The sequence below is a fragment of the Aquarana catesbeiana genome, linkage group LG05, assembly GCF_042186555.1.
Source record: "Aquarana catesbeiana isolate 2022-GZ linkage group LG05, ASM4218655v1, whole genome shotgun sequence".
Classification (NCBI taxonomy): Eukaryota; Metazoa; Chordata; class Amphibia; order Anura; family Ranidae; genus Aquarana; species Aquarana catesbeiana.
In genome coordinates, this window is record NC_133328.1 from 174,267,807 (window position 1) to 174,288,480 (window position 20,674).

Here is a 20,674-nt window from a genome sequence, read left to right on the forward strand (position 1 = left end):
GGATCAGAAAGAGGAAAATGTTATACTTACCTGATGGTAATTTTCCTTTTCTGATGCAAAGCATGACAGCATATATGTATGGGTAGGCTCCGCCCCCTGCAGCATTCTTAGTATCACTACAAAGCTCTTTCGGGAGGGACCTATATGCTGTCAATGCTGAAGTGTTTAAGTTATAGATTAGATCTATCCCCACTAATGACTGAAATGTATTGTAGCTAAGGCCGCTGGATCTACTTTAAAATGGGCCCCCAACATGTTGAATGTAAACCAGGTTGTAGCTTACATATTAGTTCTGGAGGGACTCCTTTGGAGTTCCGTCCATGGATGCTCACTCCATCTGGGAAAGCATTCTCTGCCCTCAATTGATGGATTTCTCCTAGCCATCTAAGCCCTTTGACCGCACCACTGCGATTGTCTTTAATGGAAAGCGATTATCTTCTTCTGATGCCATTAGTCCTGAAGAGCCTATTGTTTGCTCCTTGAAGAAGGGCCAATTCCATGCCGCTCTTCAACCTTGAATTTATTTCCAATGCTTGTGGTGCTTCAAACACTTTAGTTTGGATATGCCAGGAGGATGATGTTCTAACCCAGATGCAGACCTCTGTATAGTGCTGAGGAAGAGACTAGAGCCATTTTGCCTGATAATTTTAGCAACAAGGTAGTTTATGGCTTGACACTTGGATATCTGAGATCCTTCTAGAACTATTAGCCATAGAAAATACTTCTTCCAGTGTTACTGGCCATATTGAGGATGTCTTATCCCTCTGAATAAAGAGTGAGACAATGGGGGTGATTTACGAAAGCCGTGCTCCATCAGTAGAGGCGCAACGCACATTTCCATGTTTACGAAATGGTGCGTCGATAACAGAGCGCAAATCCCCCATTTACTATAGCGATCTTGGCGCACGGGAGAATGCAATCTGTGCGCACAGCATTTCCAATTGACAGAAGATGGAGGTGCCAATATTATGGGGTGATGTGAGGAAGTTCAACTGCCCAAGTAACAAATATGCCCAAAATAGAATGAGAAAGTAACTTTTTCAGAGAAGGCCTGCTGTGCATGCAAGTACGTTTAGAACTGCGGGAGATCAATGTAAGCAGCGTGCATGTGCAAGTGGCTCTTGAGCTCGTTCACATGAGTTTGTTCACTGCGCAACCAAAATCTAAATGTTAAACAACGTACATGCAATTGCATGGGTTGAACGGGCGCACCTCTAAACTTGACAGTTTTTTTTTTAACACTGGTTCATCCTTATGTATTTTTTTAAGGAGATTTGCACACAGGTCATGTTAGCATGTTACGTTGCCAACATGTGACATGCACCTTGTTAAAATTATGCAAAAAGACTCTTGCTCCTCCAGCTCCTCCTAAAAGGGCATTTAACTTTCCCCCTCTAATGCATATGATTTCCTCGGGCTAGCTTTTGCTTTTAAAGGGGAACTCCACACTCCATTCTACAATGCTCTTGTCTCCCCCCTCTAATACCTTGGATTTCCATGGGCTAGCTTTTGTTTTTAAAGGGGAATGCCACACTCCACTCCATTCTCAAAAGGCTGTGAACTGCCTTCACCAATCCAAACCACATCCTTTTTTAGAGCATACAAAAGGGCCAGCTGGGAAAGGGGTGAAAAGAGCGATCGCCCAACCCCCTCCTGAACCATACAAGGCCACGTGCACTCAACATAGCTGGCTGCCTTTGGGGCATGTTGGGCTCAGCCCAATACCAACCAAAAAGCACCTTGTACCCATTAGTTTAAAAGGGGATTTCCACTTTCCGTAAAGCCCCGTCTGCAGCCCCCCACAACTCCAGCCTAGGGTTGTGTGGAAGGGGCCCTTGTCCCCCTGAATATTGGAACAAGGTGGTTGACTTTTGGGTGCCCAAGCCCCTCCTGCTCCCAAACATCCACCTCGCTTTCATGGGCTGGCTTGCTGTGTGTTTGGCTAGGGGTTTGTTAGTGTGTGGGGGGGCACAAATTTATTTTAGTTTGGGTGGTATTTTTCACGTGGGGGTTCCCATTTTAAGCCTTAACGGACTCAAATGGCCTTGTATGTATTGGGAGGGCAGGCTATTTTTTTGTTATGGGTTAAAATCTTGCAGCTGCAATGTAGATTGTAAATTTTCTCTAAAGCCGTACATCTTTGAAGCAGCACTTTGGATGCATGCTACAGATGCACCACTTTACAGGCAGAGTACGCCCCCCCCCAAGTTACTAGCTTTTAAACAATTTTGCATTTTTAAAGGCACTTCTCCTTGTTTAATTTTTGGGGTTGTCCAAATTGGTGACATTAATATATGTCCCTTAGGGTGGGACCTAGGCCTCCATACCTATTTTAAGGCCAATAACTAGAATATAAGCCAGCCAAGTGGGGACTAGCAAAATTAACAAGTCAGTTCCCATAGACTGCAATGGTATTTGTTGTATAACTTTTGCCCATGTTAGGCTCTCTATTTGCCCCCCTGGATCGGGGGGTGTTTTTCCCATCTGTAATTTTGTAGCATGCTGGATGATGTGCTTAACTTTGGAAAGGGGGTGGCTTATTTTGTGCTAGCTGCATTTGGGTTGTTCTGGGCATGCTCAGTGAGTGTGTGTGTGTGTGTGTGTAGAGAGTACATTTGGATGTCCTTATAGAGTTTGTAACACATGTATTTTCTCTTTGGATTTTGTTTGTTATGTCTTTGCAAAACAGATGTGTTTTAGAGCAAGTATTTTTTACTTTTTTTGGGGGGGGGGGGGGGGGGGGGGATATTTTTCACTGAAATATTTTTTATGTTGTCAATGTTTGTTGTTTGTAGGTTGTTAGTTTCACTTTGATTTAATTGACTGTGCTGTATTATTGTGCAAAATCTTCCTCAAGCTGTTGTGACTAATAAATGTTTAAATCCTTAAGAGACTGTCCGTTTGTGGGCGCAGTCCTTTTAACTCCTAATAATTTAATTAATTAAATGCAAAATGGTCATACCTCAATACCATATTCCGTTAGTGTCTCAAATTAACATGTGTTTTTTGCTTTCCTTACTCTTTTCCAAGTCCTGTTTTGTTCACCAATAAAATTTGTAGCAAATTTTTAGGTTTCATGTGTTTTGTTAATAAGTTGTTTTGCAATTGCATGCTTAATCCAAGTAATGCATTTTACACCCCCCCCCCCCAAACAATTTTCATGCAACAGATTTCCCAGCTGCAGCCTAACTAGGCTGATTGGCATGGCTAAATAAACAAAAGGTGTGATTTCTCTAAAAGCTACTTTCCTTCATGGATTGTGCATATGCTGCCATGGTTAGGCACCAGGTAAGGAAAATTACAGAGAGGTAAGTATTCAATTTTTCATTTTAGTGCAGTGGTTCTCAGCCTCAGTTCTCTAGAACCCCCGACAGGACATGTTTTGGAAATTTATCTTAGCTAAAATAGCTGTCCAAACTACCAAGCCATTGACTGTCATTTAACCACTTTCCGCCCGCCCTATAGCGGATTGACGTCCGGGAAGTGGTTCCGTTATCCTGACTGGGCGTCATATGACGTCCAGCAGGATAACATGCCACCGCGTGCCCACGGGGGCGCGCATCGCGCGATCGGTGGAGCGGTGTGTCAGCCTGACACACCGCTACACCGATCTTGGTAAAGAACCTCCGGCGGAGGCTCTTTACCACGTGATCAGCCGTGTCAAATCACGGCTGATCACCCTGTCAATAGGAAGAGCCGTTGATCGGCTTTTCCTCACTCGCGTCTGACAGACGCAAGTAGAGGAGAGCCGATCGGCGGTTCTCCTGACAGGGGGGGGTCTGTGCTGATTGTTTATCAGCGCAGCCCCCCCTTCAGATCACCACACTGGACCACCAGGGATCACAACTAGGACCACCAGGGAAGGGGAAACATGTGGATGGCCAGGCATGTACCCCATTGCCATCCACATGTGCCCAATGTGCCCAATCTGTGCCAATCAGTGCCCACAAATGGACACTGATTGGCACCATTATGTTTTAGTTATGCCCAGCAATGCCACCAATAAATTTTATCAGTGCCACCAATCAGTGTCATCAGTGCCACCTGTCATTGCCCATCAGTGCCACCCATAAGTACCCATCAGTGCCACCCATATGTACCAATCAATGCCACCTACAAGTGCCCATCAGTGCCGCTTATGAGTGCCCATCGGTGCCACCTATGAGTGCCCATCAGTGCCGCATACCAGTACCACCTATCAGTGCCCATCAGTGCTGCCTATCAGTGCCCATCAGTGCCGCCTATCAGTGCCCATCATCAGTGCCCATCAGTGCCACTTCATCAGTGCCACCTCATTGGTGCCACCTCATCGGTGCCCATCAGTGTCGCCGTATCAGTGCCCGTCAGTGCAGCCATATCAGTGTCCGTCATTGAAGAAGAAAACGTACTTATTTACAAAAGATTTTAACAGAAACAAAGAAAAACTTGTTATTTTAAAAAAATTTCGTTCTTATTTTTATTTGTTGCGCAAAAAAAAAAAACGCAGAGGTGATCAAATACCACCAAAGAAAGCCCTTTTTGTGGGAACAAAATGATAAAAATTTTGTTTGGGTACAGTGTAGCATGATCGCGCAATTGTCATTCAAATTGCGACATCGCTGAAAGCTGAAAATTGGTCTGGGCGGGAAGGTGTCTAAGTGCCTGGTATTGAAGTGGTTAAAGCACTTGTGCAAGATAAAGGAGAACCCCTGCTTGTCTTTTTTAGGTTGGGCTTTGTGTCCCTTTTCTGAAAAGTGGCTTCACTTCCTGTCACACAGCCAAACAGGAAGTGAGGGTAAAACCCCACCAATGTCTTTCCTTGGGGACACACAGGTCAATCTAACTAGTTTCCCCATTAGACAAATTGCACTCTAGCACTTTGTTGTGTACACCCCAAATTAATAGGTATTTTGGGGTTTCTAAAAGGCAAATCCACTCTGCAATACAAGTGTACTCGCTGTAAATCTGAGGGGAACCACATCATCCAATCATGTAGAAGCAAAGATGCTGTTTTTTATTGTCCTTGCATGTCCCCCTCGGATCTCCAGCAACTGCACTTCCAAGTGCACTTGTAGTGCAAAGTGGATTTGCCTTTAGTAAATAAAGCCCAAAGTCCAAGATACCTAATCATTTGGGGTGTACAAAGCAAAATGCTAGAGTGCAATTTACCTAATGGGGAAACAATTTAGATTGACCTGTGTGCCCCCAAGGAAAGACATTGGTAGGGTTTTACCCTCACTTCCTGTTTGGTTATGTGACAGGAAGTGAATACATTTGAAGGAGAAACTGGCAAATTTTGGGAGGTGTCTTCACCCTATCAGGGGTGCAGACATCCCCAAAAACTGACAAGACTTCTAATCCCTTTGCACTCTATCCCCAAGCAAAAATAAGAAAGGATTTCATTTAGTTTAACTTTGCAAAACACATTCCTTCAACTGTGATGCGTGTCAATGACCCATTTAGACCTTGTTTAATAGAAAACACCAGTTGCCTTTCACTATAAACATTTTCACTATAAACATTTTTTAATAAAAAAAGTATCACGGACAGTACTCAATTTTCTCTGTCACTATAAACATTTGTTAGTCCAGTCCTGGAAATCTGCTTTACTATTCATTTCCATAAAAATTGGGTTCCTGTAGCTAGATACGCCAAATGCATCTAGATGCGCGACTGCTGTGTATGTGAGATGCACAACTGCTGTGTGCATGGAGGTATGTACCCGTGGCGCATATCTGGTACCTGGAAGCAGTGGCCAGCACACAAGAATGACATCACGCCCCTCCAGGAAGTTGCTTGTACGGCTGCTAATTTCTTCCCACCACCATGCCTCGCTCACTGTTCTCTGAGGAAGAGATGATCATTATGTCTAAATGATTTGGCCTCAAAACACACACCTACTTCCTGTGCACAGATTCACTTCCGGGCCAATGTATATTGCTTCCTGGATAGAACGGACGGACGGACGGACGGACGGACAGACAGACATAGATATGGAGGGTTAAAACCCACCCCAGAACATCAGTGCAGATTGCAGAAGAAGTAGCTATGTGTGCTCTAACTAGTGGCGCTGGTCGCGCCGTCATCGCCGCACTCGGCACTGACTCACACACACGATGTGGCTGTGTTGTGTGCTGCCTGAGCCTGGCATGCTATTATACCGCCCGACCACCAGGGCACGCTGGCCCGGGCTATTGGGCTCGGCTTAGGCTGAGGGAGGCTCTGTCAGCAGGGGGGAGCGGGGCCAAGAGCTCCACCGACGCTCTGAGCCTGCCCTGCCCCATGCAGCCTGTATGTGCTTGGAGCTGAGAAATCAAGTGGGAGCCCTGCCCCCGGACTGGTGGGAGCCCCACCCCCAGGCCACTGAGAGACCCGCCCCCTGACCGCTGAGAGCAGGAGGTGAGCCCGGCTGGACAGGTAGGTGTTTTTCCGCCCATATACCCTGCCTCGCTGTTATGCTAAACCCTCACTTACATTGTTCTTTACCCCCCAGTATAGCTGTGCATTGCTAAAAGGTAAAATTTTAAAAATGGCTACTTGATCATCTCGTGTAGTATGTTGCATCTGCAGTCTCTGGTTATCTCCTGTAATTTATCTGCAGTCATTGGTCATCTCCTGTAATCTATCCACAGTCTCTGGTTATCTCCTGTAATCTATCCGCACTCACTGGTCATCTCCTGTAATCTATCCACAGTCTCTGGTTATCTCCTGTAATCTATCCGCAGTCACTGGTCATCTCCTGTAATCTATCCACAGTCTCTGGTTATCTCCTGTAATCTATCCGCACTCACTGGTCATCTCCTGTAATCTGTCCACAGTCTCTGGTTATCTCCTGTAATCTATCCGCAGTCACTGGTCATCTCCTGTAATCTATCCGCAGTCACTGGTCATCTCCTGTAATCTATCCGCAGTCACTGGTCATCTCCTGTAATCTATCCGCAGTCACTGGTCATCTCCTGTAATTTATCCGCAGTCACTGGTTATCTCCTGTAATCTATCCACAGTCTCTGGTTATCTCCTGTAATCTATCCGCAATTACTGGTCATCTCCTGTAATCTATCCGCAGTCACTGGTCATCTCCTGTAATCTGTCCACAGTCTCTGGTTATCTCCTGTAATCTATCCGCAGTCACTGGTCATCTCCTGTAATCTATCCGCAGTCACTGGTCATCTCCTGTAATTTATCCGCAGTCACTGGTTATCTCCTGTATTCTACCCGCAGTCTCTGGTTATCTCCTGTAATCTATCCGCAGTCACTGGTCATCTCCTGTAATCTATCCACAGTCTCTGGTTATCTCCTGTAATCTATCCGCACTCACTGGTCATCTCCTGTAATCTATCCACAGTCTCTGGTTATCTCCTGTAATCTATCCGCAGTCACTGGTCATCTCCTGTAATCTATCCGCAGTCACTGGTCATCTCCTGTAATCTATCCGCAGTCACTGGTCATCTCCTGTAATTTATCCGCAGTCACTGGTTATCTCCTGTAATCTATCCACAGTCTCTGGTTATCTCCTGTAATCTATCCGCAGTCACTGGTCATCTCCTGTAATCTATCCGCAGTCACTGGTCATCTCCTGTAATCTGTCCACAGTCTCTGGTTATCTCCTGTAATCTATCCGCAGTCACTGGTCATCTCCTGTAATCTATCCGCAGTCACTGGTCATCTCCTGTAATTTATCCGCAGTCACTGGTTATCTCCTGTATTCTACCCGCAGTCTCTGGTTATCTCCTGTAATCTATCCGCAGTCACTGGTCATCTCCTGTAATCTATCCACAGTCTCTGGTTATCTCCTGTAATCTATCCGCACTCACTGGTCATCTCCTGTAAGCTATCCACAGTCTCTGGTTATCTCCTGTAATCTATCCGCAGTCACTGGTCATCTCCTGTAATCTATCCGCAGTCACTGGTCATCTCCTGTAATCTATCCGCACTCACTGGTCATCTCCTGTAATTTATCCGCAGTCACTGGTTATCTCCTGTAATCTATCCACAGTCTCTGGTTATCTCCTGTAATCTATCCGCAGTCACTGGTCATCTCCTGTAATCTATCCGCAGTCACTGGTCATCTCCTGTAATCTGTCCACAGTCTCTGGTTATCTCCTGTAATCTATCCGCAGTCACTGGTCATCTCCTGTAATCTATCCGCAGTCACTGGTCATCTCCTGTAATTTATCCGCAGTCACTGGTTATCTCCTGTATTCTACCCGCAGTCTCTGGTTATCTCCTGTAATCTATCCGCAGTCACTGGTCATCTCCTGTAATCTATCCGCAGTCACTGGCCATCTCCTGTAATCTATCCGCAGTCACTGGTCATCTCCTGTAATCTATCCGCAGTCACTGGTCATCTCCTGTAATCTATCCGCAGTCACTGGTCATCTCCTGTAATCTATCCGCAGTCACTGGTTATCTCCTGTAATCTATCCGCAGTCACTGGTCATCTCCTGTAATCTGTCCACAGTCTCTGGTTATCTCCTGTAATCTATCCGCAGTCACTGGTCATCTCCTGTAATCTATCCGCAGTCACTGGTCATCTCCTGTAATCTATCCGCAGTCACTGGTCATCTCCTGTAATTTATCCGCAGTCTCTGGTTATCTCCTGTAATCTATCCGCAGTCACTTGTTATCTCCTGTAATTCATCCGCAGTCTCTGATTTGCTGTGCATTTGGCTTGTGGCTGCGGCAACTGTGACATCAATGAGCAAGTTTAACGGGGATGCTGCTTGTAAAAATTGACATGTTGGGTTGCAGCACCGTGAAGCCAAGCATTGATGTCACAGCAATGTGTAGTCAATGATGCAGCTGCTATATTCATTCAGAGGTAGGTGGTAAAGGGGTGGTTCTGTTTAATCATCCCCTTTGAGTCCCCGTTCACATTGACTGACTGCGGCTTTAAAGTGGTAATGATAAGCAGTAGTCTATAGCTACCAATCAGTGAGCAGTAATAATGTGCAGTAACCTCTAGCAACTACTCAGCAAGCAGCAATGATGAGCTGTAACCTCTAGCAACTAATCGGTGAGCCATAACATGTGCTATAACCTCTGGCAACCAAACAGAAATGATTTGCTGTGATCTCTAGCAAATAATCAGTGAAATGTGTGCTGTAACCTCTGACAACCAATCACAATCGCTGCCAGATATACCGTAATAAACTCATTTTGAACATATTTTCAAATGTCTTCTTCATTACTTTGCCTTTTAACTATCCTCTGGTCATTGGTGATTAACATAAGGGATTAATCCCCCTTCTAGATATCACCGGATCCGACTTGAACAGTCACCACTCTGACTTAAAAGCGGTATGTGTTACTTGTGGGATGAGCCATAAGGGTTAACTGACCACAACGGACCACCAGAGAAACAGCATCCAGGGGGTGATTTACTAAGAATAAGGCACGTCACCAGTTCATACATTAATTGGTGCACCGGAAAAGTCATTAATCGAATGTGCGAACTGGTGCACATTGAAGCGCAGATGACGATAATAAATACCCACATATGTAAACTGCAACTGTCGCGAGGGTAACTGCGGTTTTCTCATTGATAAAGCGCACGCCCAATACAATTGATTAATTTCATCTCATTGGATGTGTCTTGTTAGGCAATTAGTAGGTGTTCTCAGTTAATTAACCCTTTTGATGCTAATCTCATTCCTATCACTTCTAATATATCTTTGAAATGTGTTTTTTTCCCCAAATCTTTCCATACATTACAAAGAACAGAGAAGAGTTTCTAAACCCAATAAATTAATATTTTCCGATCTTGATCTTTAAAGGTGACCATACACTGCAATCAGTTAGATCTTAAATAAATTAGATTTAGTGCAAGAGCCTGTTTGATGGTGGTGGGACGAAATTAGCAGCAGTACAAGCAACTTCCAGGAGGGGCGTGATGTCATTCCTGTGTGCTGGCCACCGCTTCCAGGTACCAGATATGCGCCACGGGTACATACCTCTGCGCACACAGCAGTTGCGCATCTCACATACACAGTGGTCACGCATCTAGCTGCAGGAAACCAATTTTTATGGAAAATACTGTATTTATTGGCGTATAACACTCACTTTTTCACCCTAAAAATTGGGTGCAAATAGCACGTGCGTGTTATACACCAATACTTCAATTTTAGATGCCTCGGAGGGGACAGGGAGGGGACAGGGAGGCCTCTGTAAAAGGAAGTCCCGTCTCCTGGGCCGCCCCCCTCCCTGTCCCCTCTAGGCTGCAGATGGGCATCGATCAGGCTGCACTGATGGCAATGGTGAGGATGCTGCATTGATGGCAATGGTGAGGCTGCTGCATTGATGGCAATGGTGAGGCTGCTGCATTGATGGCAATGGTGCGGCTGCTGCATTGATGGCAATGGTGCGGCTACTGCATTGATGTGGACTGATGAGGTTGCATTGATGGCACTTGTGAGGCTGCAGATGGGCATGGATGAGGCTGCATTGGTGGCAATGGTGAGGCTGCAAATGGGCATTGGACAGGCTGTATTGATGGCAATGGTGAGACTGCAGATGGGCACTGACCCATATTTTGCTTCAAAGTTCCTTATTTAAAATTAAATTTTTTTTCCTGAAACTTCCATCTTAAAATTAATGTGCGTGTTATACACCTGTGCCTGTTATACGCCGATAAATACGGTAATAGTAAAGCAGATGCAGATTTCCAGGACTGGACTAACAAATGTTTATAGTGAAAGGCAACTGGTATTAAACAAGGTCTAAATGGGCCACTGGCATGCATCACAGTTAAAGGAATGTGTCTTTGCAAAGTTAAACTATAACTAGCATTTTGCTCTGTACACCCCAAATTATTAGGTATCTTGGACTTTGGGCTTTATTTACTAAAGGCAAATCCACTTTGCACTACAAGAGCACTTGGAAGTGCAGTTGCTGGAAATCCGAGGGGGACATGCAATGAAAATAAAAAGACAGCATCTTTGCTTCTACATGATTGGATGATAAAATCACCAGTGCTTCCCCTCAGATTTACAGCAAGTACACTTGTATTGCAGAGTGTATTTTCCTTTAATAAACCCCTTTCCTTTAATAAAATACCTAATAATTTGAGGTGTACACAACAAAGTGCTAGAGTGCAATTTGCCTAATGGGGACACTAGTTAGATTGACCTGTGTGTCCCCAACGAAAGACATTGGTCGGGTTTTACCCTCACTTCCCATTTGCCTATGTGACAGGAAGTGAAGCCACTTTTCAGAAAAGGGACACAAAGCCAAACCTAAAAAAGACAAGCAGGGGTTCTAACACTCACTTGGTTTCTCTCAAATGCCCACAATTAGAATAGGATTGTCTTGAGCTAGATTTGAGCTCAGTGCTCTAAATCAGTGGTTCTCAACCCTGTCCTCAAGTACCCCCAACAGACCATGTTTGCAGGTTTTCCTTCATCTTGCAGAGGTGCTTTAAATGACAGTCAATGGCTTGGTATTTTGGACAGCTATTTTAGCTAAGATCAATTCCCAAAACATGTCCTGTCAGGGGTACTTGAGAACTGAGGCTGAGAACCACTTTATTGGTCAACAAAACAAGACTTGGAAAAGAGCAAGGAAAGCAAAAAACACATGTATGTTAATTTGGACACTAACAGAATATGGTTTTGAGGTCTGGTCATTTTGCAGAGGAAATTAACAGGAGTTAAAAGGACTGCGCCCACAAACGGAAGTCTCTTAAGGATTTAAACATTTATTAGTCACATCAGCTTGAGGAAGATTTTGCAAGCCAGCCCATGAAAGGGGGGTGAATGCTTGGAGGCAGGAGGGGCTTGGGCACCCCAAAAGTCAACCACCTTATTCCCATATTCAGGGGACAAGGGCCTCTTCCACACAACCCTAGGCTGGGGTTGTGGGGGCTGCAGACAGGGGGCTTTACGGCATGTGGAAAAACCCCTTTAAACTAGTGGGTACAAGGTACTTTGTGGTTGGTATTGGGCTAAGCCCAACATGCCCCAAAGGCAGCCAGCTATGTTGAGTGCACGTGGCCTTGTATGGTTCAGGAGGGGGTTGGGAAATTGCTCCTCTCACCCCTTTCCTAGCTGGCCCTGTTGTATGCCCTGAAAAAAGATGTGGTTTGGATTGGTGAAGGCAGCGCACAGCCTTTTGAGAATAGAGTGGATTGTGGAGTTCCCCTTTATAAGCACTTGCCTACTCGGCACTTAAACCCCCCTCCTGCCCAGACCAATTTTCAGCTTTCAGTGCTCTCACACTTTGAATGACAATTAGTCATGTAATACTGTACCCAAATTAATTTTTTGTCCTTTTTTTCATACAAATAGAGCTTTCTTTTGGTGGTATTTGATCACCTCTGGGTTTTTTTTTTTTGCAAATCTAATACATAAAGGTGAACCAGCGTAAAAAAAAAAAAAAAAAACATTGTCAAGTTTAGAGGTGCGCCCGTTCAACCCACGCAATTGCATGTACGTTGCTTAACATTTACTAAGATTTTGGCCGCGCAGTGAACAAACGCAAATGAATGAGCACTGCTTACATTACATCTCATGCAGTTCTAAACGTACTTTCATGCACAGCAGGCTTTCTCTGAAAAAGTTACTTTCTCATTCTATTTTGGGCATATTTGTTACTTGGGCAGTTGTTACTAAACTTCCTCACATCACCCCATAATATTGGCACCTTCATCTTCTGTCAATATTGATTTAAAGATGCCGTGCATGTCCACAGTGGCGCACAGATTGCATTCTCCCGTGCGCCAAGATCACTATAGTAAATGGGGGATTCTCACTCTGTTACTGGTGCACCATTTTGTAAATATGAAAATGTGCATTGCGCCTCGCCGTGCGCCTCTACTGATGGCGCACGGCTTTCGTAAATCACCCCCCAGTCTTGTATCCACAGTGGCTGAACTGCATCACTGGCTGCTTAATTTTTACTCTAGGATCAGCCATCATAGAAAGTTTATCACTGGCCAGAGCTCTGCTTTTATCTTGTCTGAGATCCTGACAGTCTGGCTATCGAAGTGAGCTCAACCGCAGGTCACAAAACACTACTTAATAGTAGTATGAACCTTCTTCATCTCCAGATCTATTCGCTGTCCCAGGGCCTCTGCAAAGGATATTGCTTTTCTGCTGGCAGAATGTCACCCCTGGCTAATCTGATGAAGCCTATTTGGCCGGCTGCTTTTGAGGCAGAGGTACCCTTTAAAACTACTTAGTTGTTTGATTAGCTTAATGCCTGAGCATTATTGAATAGAGATCCTCACAGTCAGTTTGGACAGAGTTAAAACATCCACTTTTTGCTTCTGATATGCCAACTTGCCATAGCAACTTCCTAGAAGCAAGCTAAGGCTGACCCATCTGGCCAGTCTGATAAAGACTCCCTAGCCAACTGCTTCTGAGCTAGAGGTTGCCTTTAAATAAACACAGGTGTTAGATTAGGCTTGGTATGGAATCATTACTGACTATAGGCCTTCTCAGTCTCTGCCCATTTGCCACTGCCTCTGGCCTGCAACTTGGCATGCATTTTGGCCGACACACCAGCTACCACCAGTCCACTATCGCCCCCGATGGTTATTGTAGAGATTTCCTTGGTCTGCCTTTTTACATAGTGGTTCCTTCAGGGCTAAAGAGGACCTGTCCCTGTTGCAGAAGCAGGTTGACTCTCCTCTTCCTGAGAAGTGGTGTTGGTGTTGAGGGCTGGAGAGATTTACAATCCATTATGCCCATAATGTGCACACTTTTAAGATACAGAATGTTAAAAGCAGGCAAAAGTATTGGGGCCCGCTTTCTTGGGACTGGGGCCACCTGGCCCCCTTTTAGGTAGTAAGGGGTTAAAGTGGAGTTCCACCCACTTTTACAACTCTTCAGCATCCCTTACTAAACTGTGCACTGTAAACGAATTGGATATTTAAAAATTTTTTTTCTCAGCACTTACTGTATATCTGCTGTATTCATTTTTCACTTCCTCCGCCATGGCCGCGGCCCATCGCATCATTTCCTGTTTGCAATGCCTTCTGGGAAGGGGCGGCAACTTCCTCTGACACTGCCGTTGCTATGGAAACCTGACCTGAAACCTATTATACTGCTTGTGGTGCACTGAGCATGTGTGAGATCTGCAAGGATGAGATCCAGGAAGAAATACAGTCTGGCTTCAGATGCCCAGACTTAAGATGGCCACGGCCTGCTGTAAGTTTATAAAATAACAAACTACTGCTATAAACTAACAAAACAGACCTTAGTTTACAGACTAACTTTACTAGAATACATTAAGCTTGTGTATTATAGGGGTATTTTTATTTAAAAAGTATAATTTCGTCCGGAACACCACTTTAAGGTGGTAGGCGGTTCTGTCCATCTAATTAGCTCAGGTACAGGTGAGGGATATCCAATGGGTATCCAGGGAAGGTTCTGGTTCCCCAGGGAAGGTTATTTAAGGGCTGCAGAGGGTCTAGGGTGTCCTCTGCAGAGGTCTAGGAAGAAGGAAGAAGAGCTGCACTTGCCTTGTGATGGAAGCTCTGATCCGTGGCTTCGTGGAGAGAGCAGAGAGCCGAGGAGGTGAGGCCTGGCTGCGGTGCTGCCTGGAGATGCCAGTGGAGGAGGAAGATGAGCAGCGCGAGGCAATCGTGGAGGATGGACAGCAGCATGATGGGCGCGTAGCGGAGCAGCCTTCCCCTAGATGGCCCACACGCCGGAGTGTGCCCCTAGAACGAAAAGGGAACGAGGGCCGTGTATCTGCTACCAGTGTGGAGGTGGTCGGCGGGAGGTGGAGCCCGGTCGGTGGCATGGGCTGAAGAGGAGACTCCAGTCACCATCCCCTGCGAAGAGGAGGGGCGGGAACTCCCGGCCTCAGGGAGGAGGAATGGGAAGAATGGTGCCGCCTGTCTCTGTGGGCGCCGGACATCAGGCGTCAGCTTCCTCTCAGCTGCTGGCTCTGCAGAGTGGCCTGGTTCCAGGCGCACTACTCAGCATGGTGCAGACGGATCCGGTGGCATCAGCACATGCTGCAACACCACCTTAGGGTCCAGCAGAACCAACATCAGTTCCTATCACAGCGCCAGCACCAGCTCCAGTTCCAGCTTCAGTGCCTAGTCCAGTACTGGTTACAGTACCAGCGCCAGTCCCAGGTCCGGTGCAAGTTCCAGCACCAGTGCCAGCTCTAGTACCAGCTCCAGTATCGGCTTCAGCGCCAGCCCAGGCTCCAGATGGGCAGGGTGAGTCTTTAATGCATAATGTGTTGCCTGATGTAATGGGTTACCTGTCTGCTATTTCTGCTGCACTTTCTTCTGCTGGTATTCCTATTTCGGTGGGTTTACCTGCTTCTGGTGCTGTAGCCTCCCTGGGCTCTGCCTCCTGTTCTTTTCATGCTGCTAATGCTCCTGTTTCTAATGTCACTGCTCCCGTGTCACACAGTTTGTTAGGTAGCACTGTGCGCAGCCCTAAATTGCGCTCACCTAGGGAGTCGGCGAGGTTGTCAGTCCCTGAGGCGAGTATGAAGGAAGTGTTGCCTTGTGAGATGTCCCCTTTAGGTTATCATTTACCGGGGTCAGTGAAGGAAAAAATTTGGGCTGGGGATTCTATAGACATGCTATCTCTTCTTCCGGCATCAAAGGATTTTATTTTTAAAATGGAAAAGAAAGGGGAGGACAGGCAGCAGGAGGATAGGCGGAGACCTGTTGCTCGCTCGTTTAATAATTGGTTGCAGGCATTTTTTGTTTTTTCCAGCGTACTGGTTGAAAAACAGCCTGAGCTGAGCGGAGGCCTTTTTCAGCATATGGATCATGTGCTAGAGGCCTATAAATGTTTTGGCAGATTGGGCTGGTATTTTAATGACGAGTCCTTTCGCCAAAAACTGGTGGTGCATCCATCACTAAGGTGGGGGATGAAGGATGTGGGCCTATGGCTGAATTTGATTGTGCCTCCGAGACCGACCATAGGTAAGTTGAGCCAGGCTAACCCTGTTAACGCAGGGTACTGCAGGGGTTGTTGCTTTGCCTTTAATGAGAGTTCCTGTCGGTTTAACGCAACATGCAAGTATAGGCACGAATGTTAGGTTTGTGCTTGGCCCCATCCGATGGTAAAATGTTTCAGGAAGACGGCGCAGCCATCTTTGCGGGATATTTTTCCAAAAAGCCTGCACGCCAGTGAGGCTAGGAAGCATGCGCCCCTGGTTGGACCTGTACCCAAACAGGGAGAAGGCGCTTTTATTAATTGAAGGTTTTTCGTGCGGTTTTCCCCTCCCGTTTTTTTTTCATGGCACGGGTTGTACGGTAGTGGAGAATTTAAAATACGTGCAACGTTTTCTGGAGGTAGTACGGGAGAAGATGTTTAAGGAAATAGCGGAAGGGCGGATGGCAGGGCCTTTTTCTTTGCCTCATTTCCACAATTTCCGTATTTCACCGATTGGGTGGTACCTAAGAAGGAGCCTAACACCTTCCGGTTGATTCAGCACCTCTCTTTCCCCAAGGGGGGTTCGTTGAATGACGACATTGATGGTGCTTCTTGTTCGGTGGTTTATGCCACCTTTGAGGAAGCTATCGTAAAGGTGAAGGCACATGGCCGTGGGGCTCTTTTGGCTAAAGCACACATCAAGTCGGCCTTCCGGCTTTTGCCCATCGCCCCGGCTGCGTTCAGTTCATTGGGTTTCTGTTTTGAAGGTGCTTATTTTTTCGACAAATGCCTCCCAATGGGGTGTTCATTGTCTTGTACTTATTTTGAGACTTTTTCCACTTTCCTACATTGGGTTATGTGTTTTGAGTCAGGACAGGATGTGGTGGTGCATTATTTAGACGATTTTTTGTTTGTCGGCCCCGGAATTGCAGGACATTTTGGTGTTCCCCTGGCAGGGGAAAAGACTTGTCTGCCTGCAACGCAGATGGAATTTTTGGGAATTCACATGGACACTGAGGCCACGGAGTTTAGTTTGCCTTTGGCCAAGGTTGCGAGGATGCGGAACCTTATCGCTTTCTTTTTGAGGTGGCGGAAGGTTCTTTTGAAGGAAATGCAGTCATTGCTGGACCTTTTGGCTTTCGCATGTAAAATCATGCCGGTGGGAAGAATCTTTTTGCGACGTTTATATCTCGCCACTTCCGGTTTGAAATCCCCGTTTGTGCACATCCGTTTGACGAGGGTTTTAAAGGACGATCTGGTGGTATGGGCCGATTTTTTTGGCAGAGTTTAATGGTAAGTCCTTTTTTCAGTTGGATTTTATTTTTGCACCGGATTTTCGCCTATTCACGGACGCAGCTGGTTCCAAGGGTTTTGGGGCTATTTGGGGGTCACATTGGAGCTGTGGTGCCTGGCCGGTGGCTTGGGTCCACAAGAAGGCGACGAGGAATATTGTGCTCCTCAAGCTTTTTCCAATACTGGTGGCTGTCTCGCTGTGGGGACGTTTTTTCGCCAATAAGCGGATTTTGGTGGAGACCGATAATAAAGGGGTCCTTTTCATGGTCAACTGTCTCTCTTCAGGTTCGTTATTTGTGGTTAAAATCCTGCAACGTTTGTTTTTTTTTATGCCTAAAGTTTAACATATGGATTAAGGCGCAATATACGCCAGGGAAGTTGAATGTGGTGGCTGACTCTCTCTCCCGTTTCCAGATGCAGCGTTTCCGCCAGTTTTTCCGGAGGTGGACAAGGACGGCACACGGTGCCCAGACTACCTGTGGGAGTTGATCTAACACCGGTTTGTGATGTTATCAGACAATCAGTGGCTCCTCATACATGGGTGGATTATTCTACCGCTTGGAGGAGGTGGGTGTCATTTACTGGTAGTGCCGGTTTTTCTTGGGATGCGCCATCTGAATCTGCTATTTTGTCATTTTTGGTTTCTTTGATGGATCGGCAGTTTTCTTACAACTACACTGCTCCCGCCTTGCTCCAGTTTTTTCTCAGTCAAGCAGGCACTGAAGGGATACAGGAAGCAACTTTTCGCCCCAGATGGGAGGAGGCCCATTAGTGTTGAATTACTAAGGCGGATTTGTGAGGCTAAATTGTATCATGCTTTGCTGGGTTTTTTTGCCTTCCTCCGGATCAACTGTTGGTATAGGATCGTGTATATGGAATGGAATATTATTTTTTATTTATTTATTTTTACGGTTAAACAAAGATGGACTTGTGTCTTTTTTCAACCTGACGAACTATGTAACTACGTATACGCATTTGTAAGTGTGTAAATTAAGTCTAAACAAAGTGGAAAAACAAATTATCATTATGTACGCATACACATCTTTACCCGTTTAAAGGCATCTATACGCAAGTAATTTACTGATCAATATGCCAGAACCTTTCTCCCAGAAAACATGTGTAATATCAGTAACATTTTTACAGATGTGTTCATGAAGTCTAATAGATGCCCAGTTCCTGGCAAAGAAGGAAAGCAGATCATACAGATAACTAGTCTCCAGGTCCCATGCGAGCAGCTGCCCTTCTGCTTACTAAATACAAACCGTTGCTAGCTCTGCATGGGCTTCATTCAGAGAACACTTTACATTTTTTCAATGAATGCAAAGTGTTTTCTGATTCTACAAAGTGGAGCTTGTGACGTTTACATCACCGTCCCTCCAACTTGTCAAATCAGCAAAAGCTTTGTATTCACTGGGGATATGCAAAGTGTTTTCTGAATGTGCTCATGCCAAGTCAGCAACCACCTCTGTTCACTAAGCAGCAGAGCAGCCACTCGGCCCGGGACACAGAAGCTAGTGAAGATCACTGGTGTAGTGATGCCTACTACAGTGATTTCCAGCTTCTGCAGGGATTGGCCAGGTATGGCACATACATAGTTACACTGGTCCAAGCTGGACCAATGTAAGGCCTCGTTCACATGGGGCGATGACACAGCCGCTGCTCCCAATATGACACCCCTGTGGGTGCACGGCCCCAAACGCACCCAGGGTGATGTTCTGGGATAGACATGATGGGGATTGCTGGCACGGGGATGCATGCAATACTCGTACATGCCTGTGCCGGTAAAATACGGTCCTGCCCAGGGCACAGATGTACAGTAATTGCCCATGTGAACAAGGCCTAGGTAAAAATTGCCATACCTGAACTTCAGCTTTAACAAGTATACAGCACTGGATACAGCGATACTATAAATATTACAAAATTTATTACATTGAACAACAGTTTGATGGCAGAGGAATGACAAAGTTGTTCCTGCCACAAGCAGACGAATAAATTCTGAAAGGCAAAGAGCAAGAATGTCATAAAGCACCCAAGCAATGATTTTTTCCTATGAAAGGTTTGGCTATTTATCAAAGGTACGGCGGACATAAAAAGCAATTTCTGAGAACATTTATATAGAAAGCCTTGATTTTGCATGTAGAGTTAGTATTTCTTGCTCTGATATGTCACCGCAGATTGTGACAAAGAAGCTCAGGTATAATCAGCTCAGGCATACACCAGGAATTTAATCACACCTTCAATCTGCAGCCTTCCAGCTCCGCTTTCTGCTGGGGTCAGGCAGGCCACTTCGACATCCATGTTTCATACGATTACTTGTCAGACCTCTGGACCGGTATTATTTTCTCCTTTCTGCTCTGGAGTTACTCCAGCTATGAGTGTTAATGTGATTCATGAGGCAGAGATAGGCGTTTATAGGTTTAGGCAATTCTCAGATTTCAGATCCATTAAAGGAAGCAAGTTATCAGGCCCAGTGTAAAGCTGTCTGCACAGGTGTGCATGGCGTAGATTGGGAGCCATTTTTATTTTATTCACAGTAGATTAATTTATTTGTTTTACTTAGTTATACATTAGTTATGACAGTGTTCACCTCATTTTCTTTAAAGAAAAGAGTTGCACTCATCATATCTATATCCCAAAAGCTCCTTCACAACAGGGGGTACGCTGTGATGCTTTGTTACAGCATACTGCATTGCTTCCTTTATTTCCCTTTTTTTCCTCTGCCCCCTTCCTTCCCCCAGTAGTGTCCTGTACCCCCCCAAAACAGTGTCTGACCCCTTCACAACACCCCCACCCAACTGTAGTGTCCTCTACCACCTTCCTTCCCCCAGTAGTGTCCTGTACCCCCCCCCAAAACAGTGTCTGACCCCTTCACATCACCCCCACCCAACTGTAGTGTCCTCTGCCCCCTTCCTTCCCCCAGTAGTGTCCTGTACCCCCCAAAATAGTGTCTGACCCCTTCACATTACCCCCACCCAACTGTAGTGTCCTCTGCCCCCTTCCTTCCCCCAGTAGTGTCCTGTACCCCCCAAAATAGTGTCTGACCCCTTCACATTACCCCCACCCAACTGTAGTGTCCTCTTCCCCCTTCCTTCACCCAGTAGTGTCCTGTATCCCCCCCAAACAGTGTCGTCTGACCCCTTCACATCAAGCCCCCCCCAGTGTCCTCTGTTCCCCCTCCAACAGTGTACGTCCCAAAATACACACAGCTGTGTAGGTAGCATTTACCTGCCAGCGTGTGTTCATCAGAGCGGAGATCTAAATGTACAATCTCAAGATTTACCAGCAATCAAAGCGATTGCCTGCCTGATGGGATGTATATTAAATGAATTGTTTAGACAGATTGTAAAGCTGGCCATACACTTTTATTTTTATACAGCCATCAGCACAAACAATTTGGATGGAGGATTCCCCCCCACCAAGACATTTTATTCTGCAGCCGCTGATCAAGAAAAGTTTTCCAGCTTGTCCCCTTGGGGAGCGGGGACTGCCACACACTGATCCAAATTGGGATGGTTCAGCAGGGATCAGTGCATGGCCAGCTTTAGGTGGTTGTT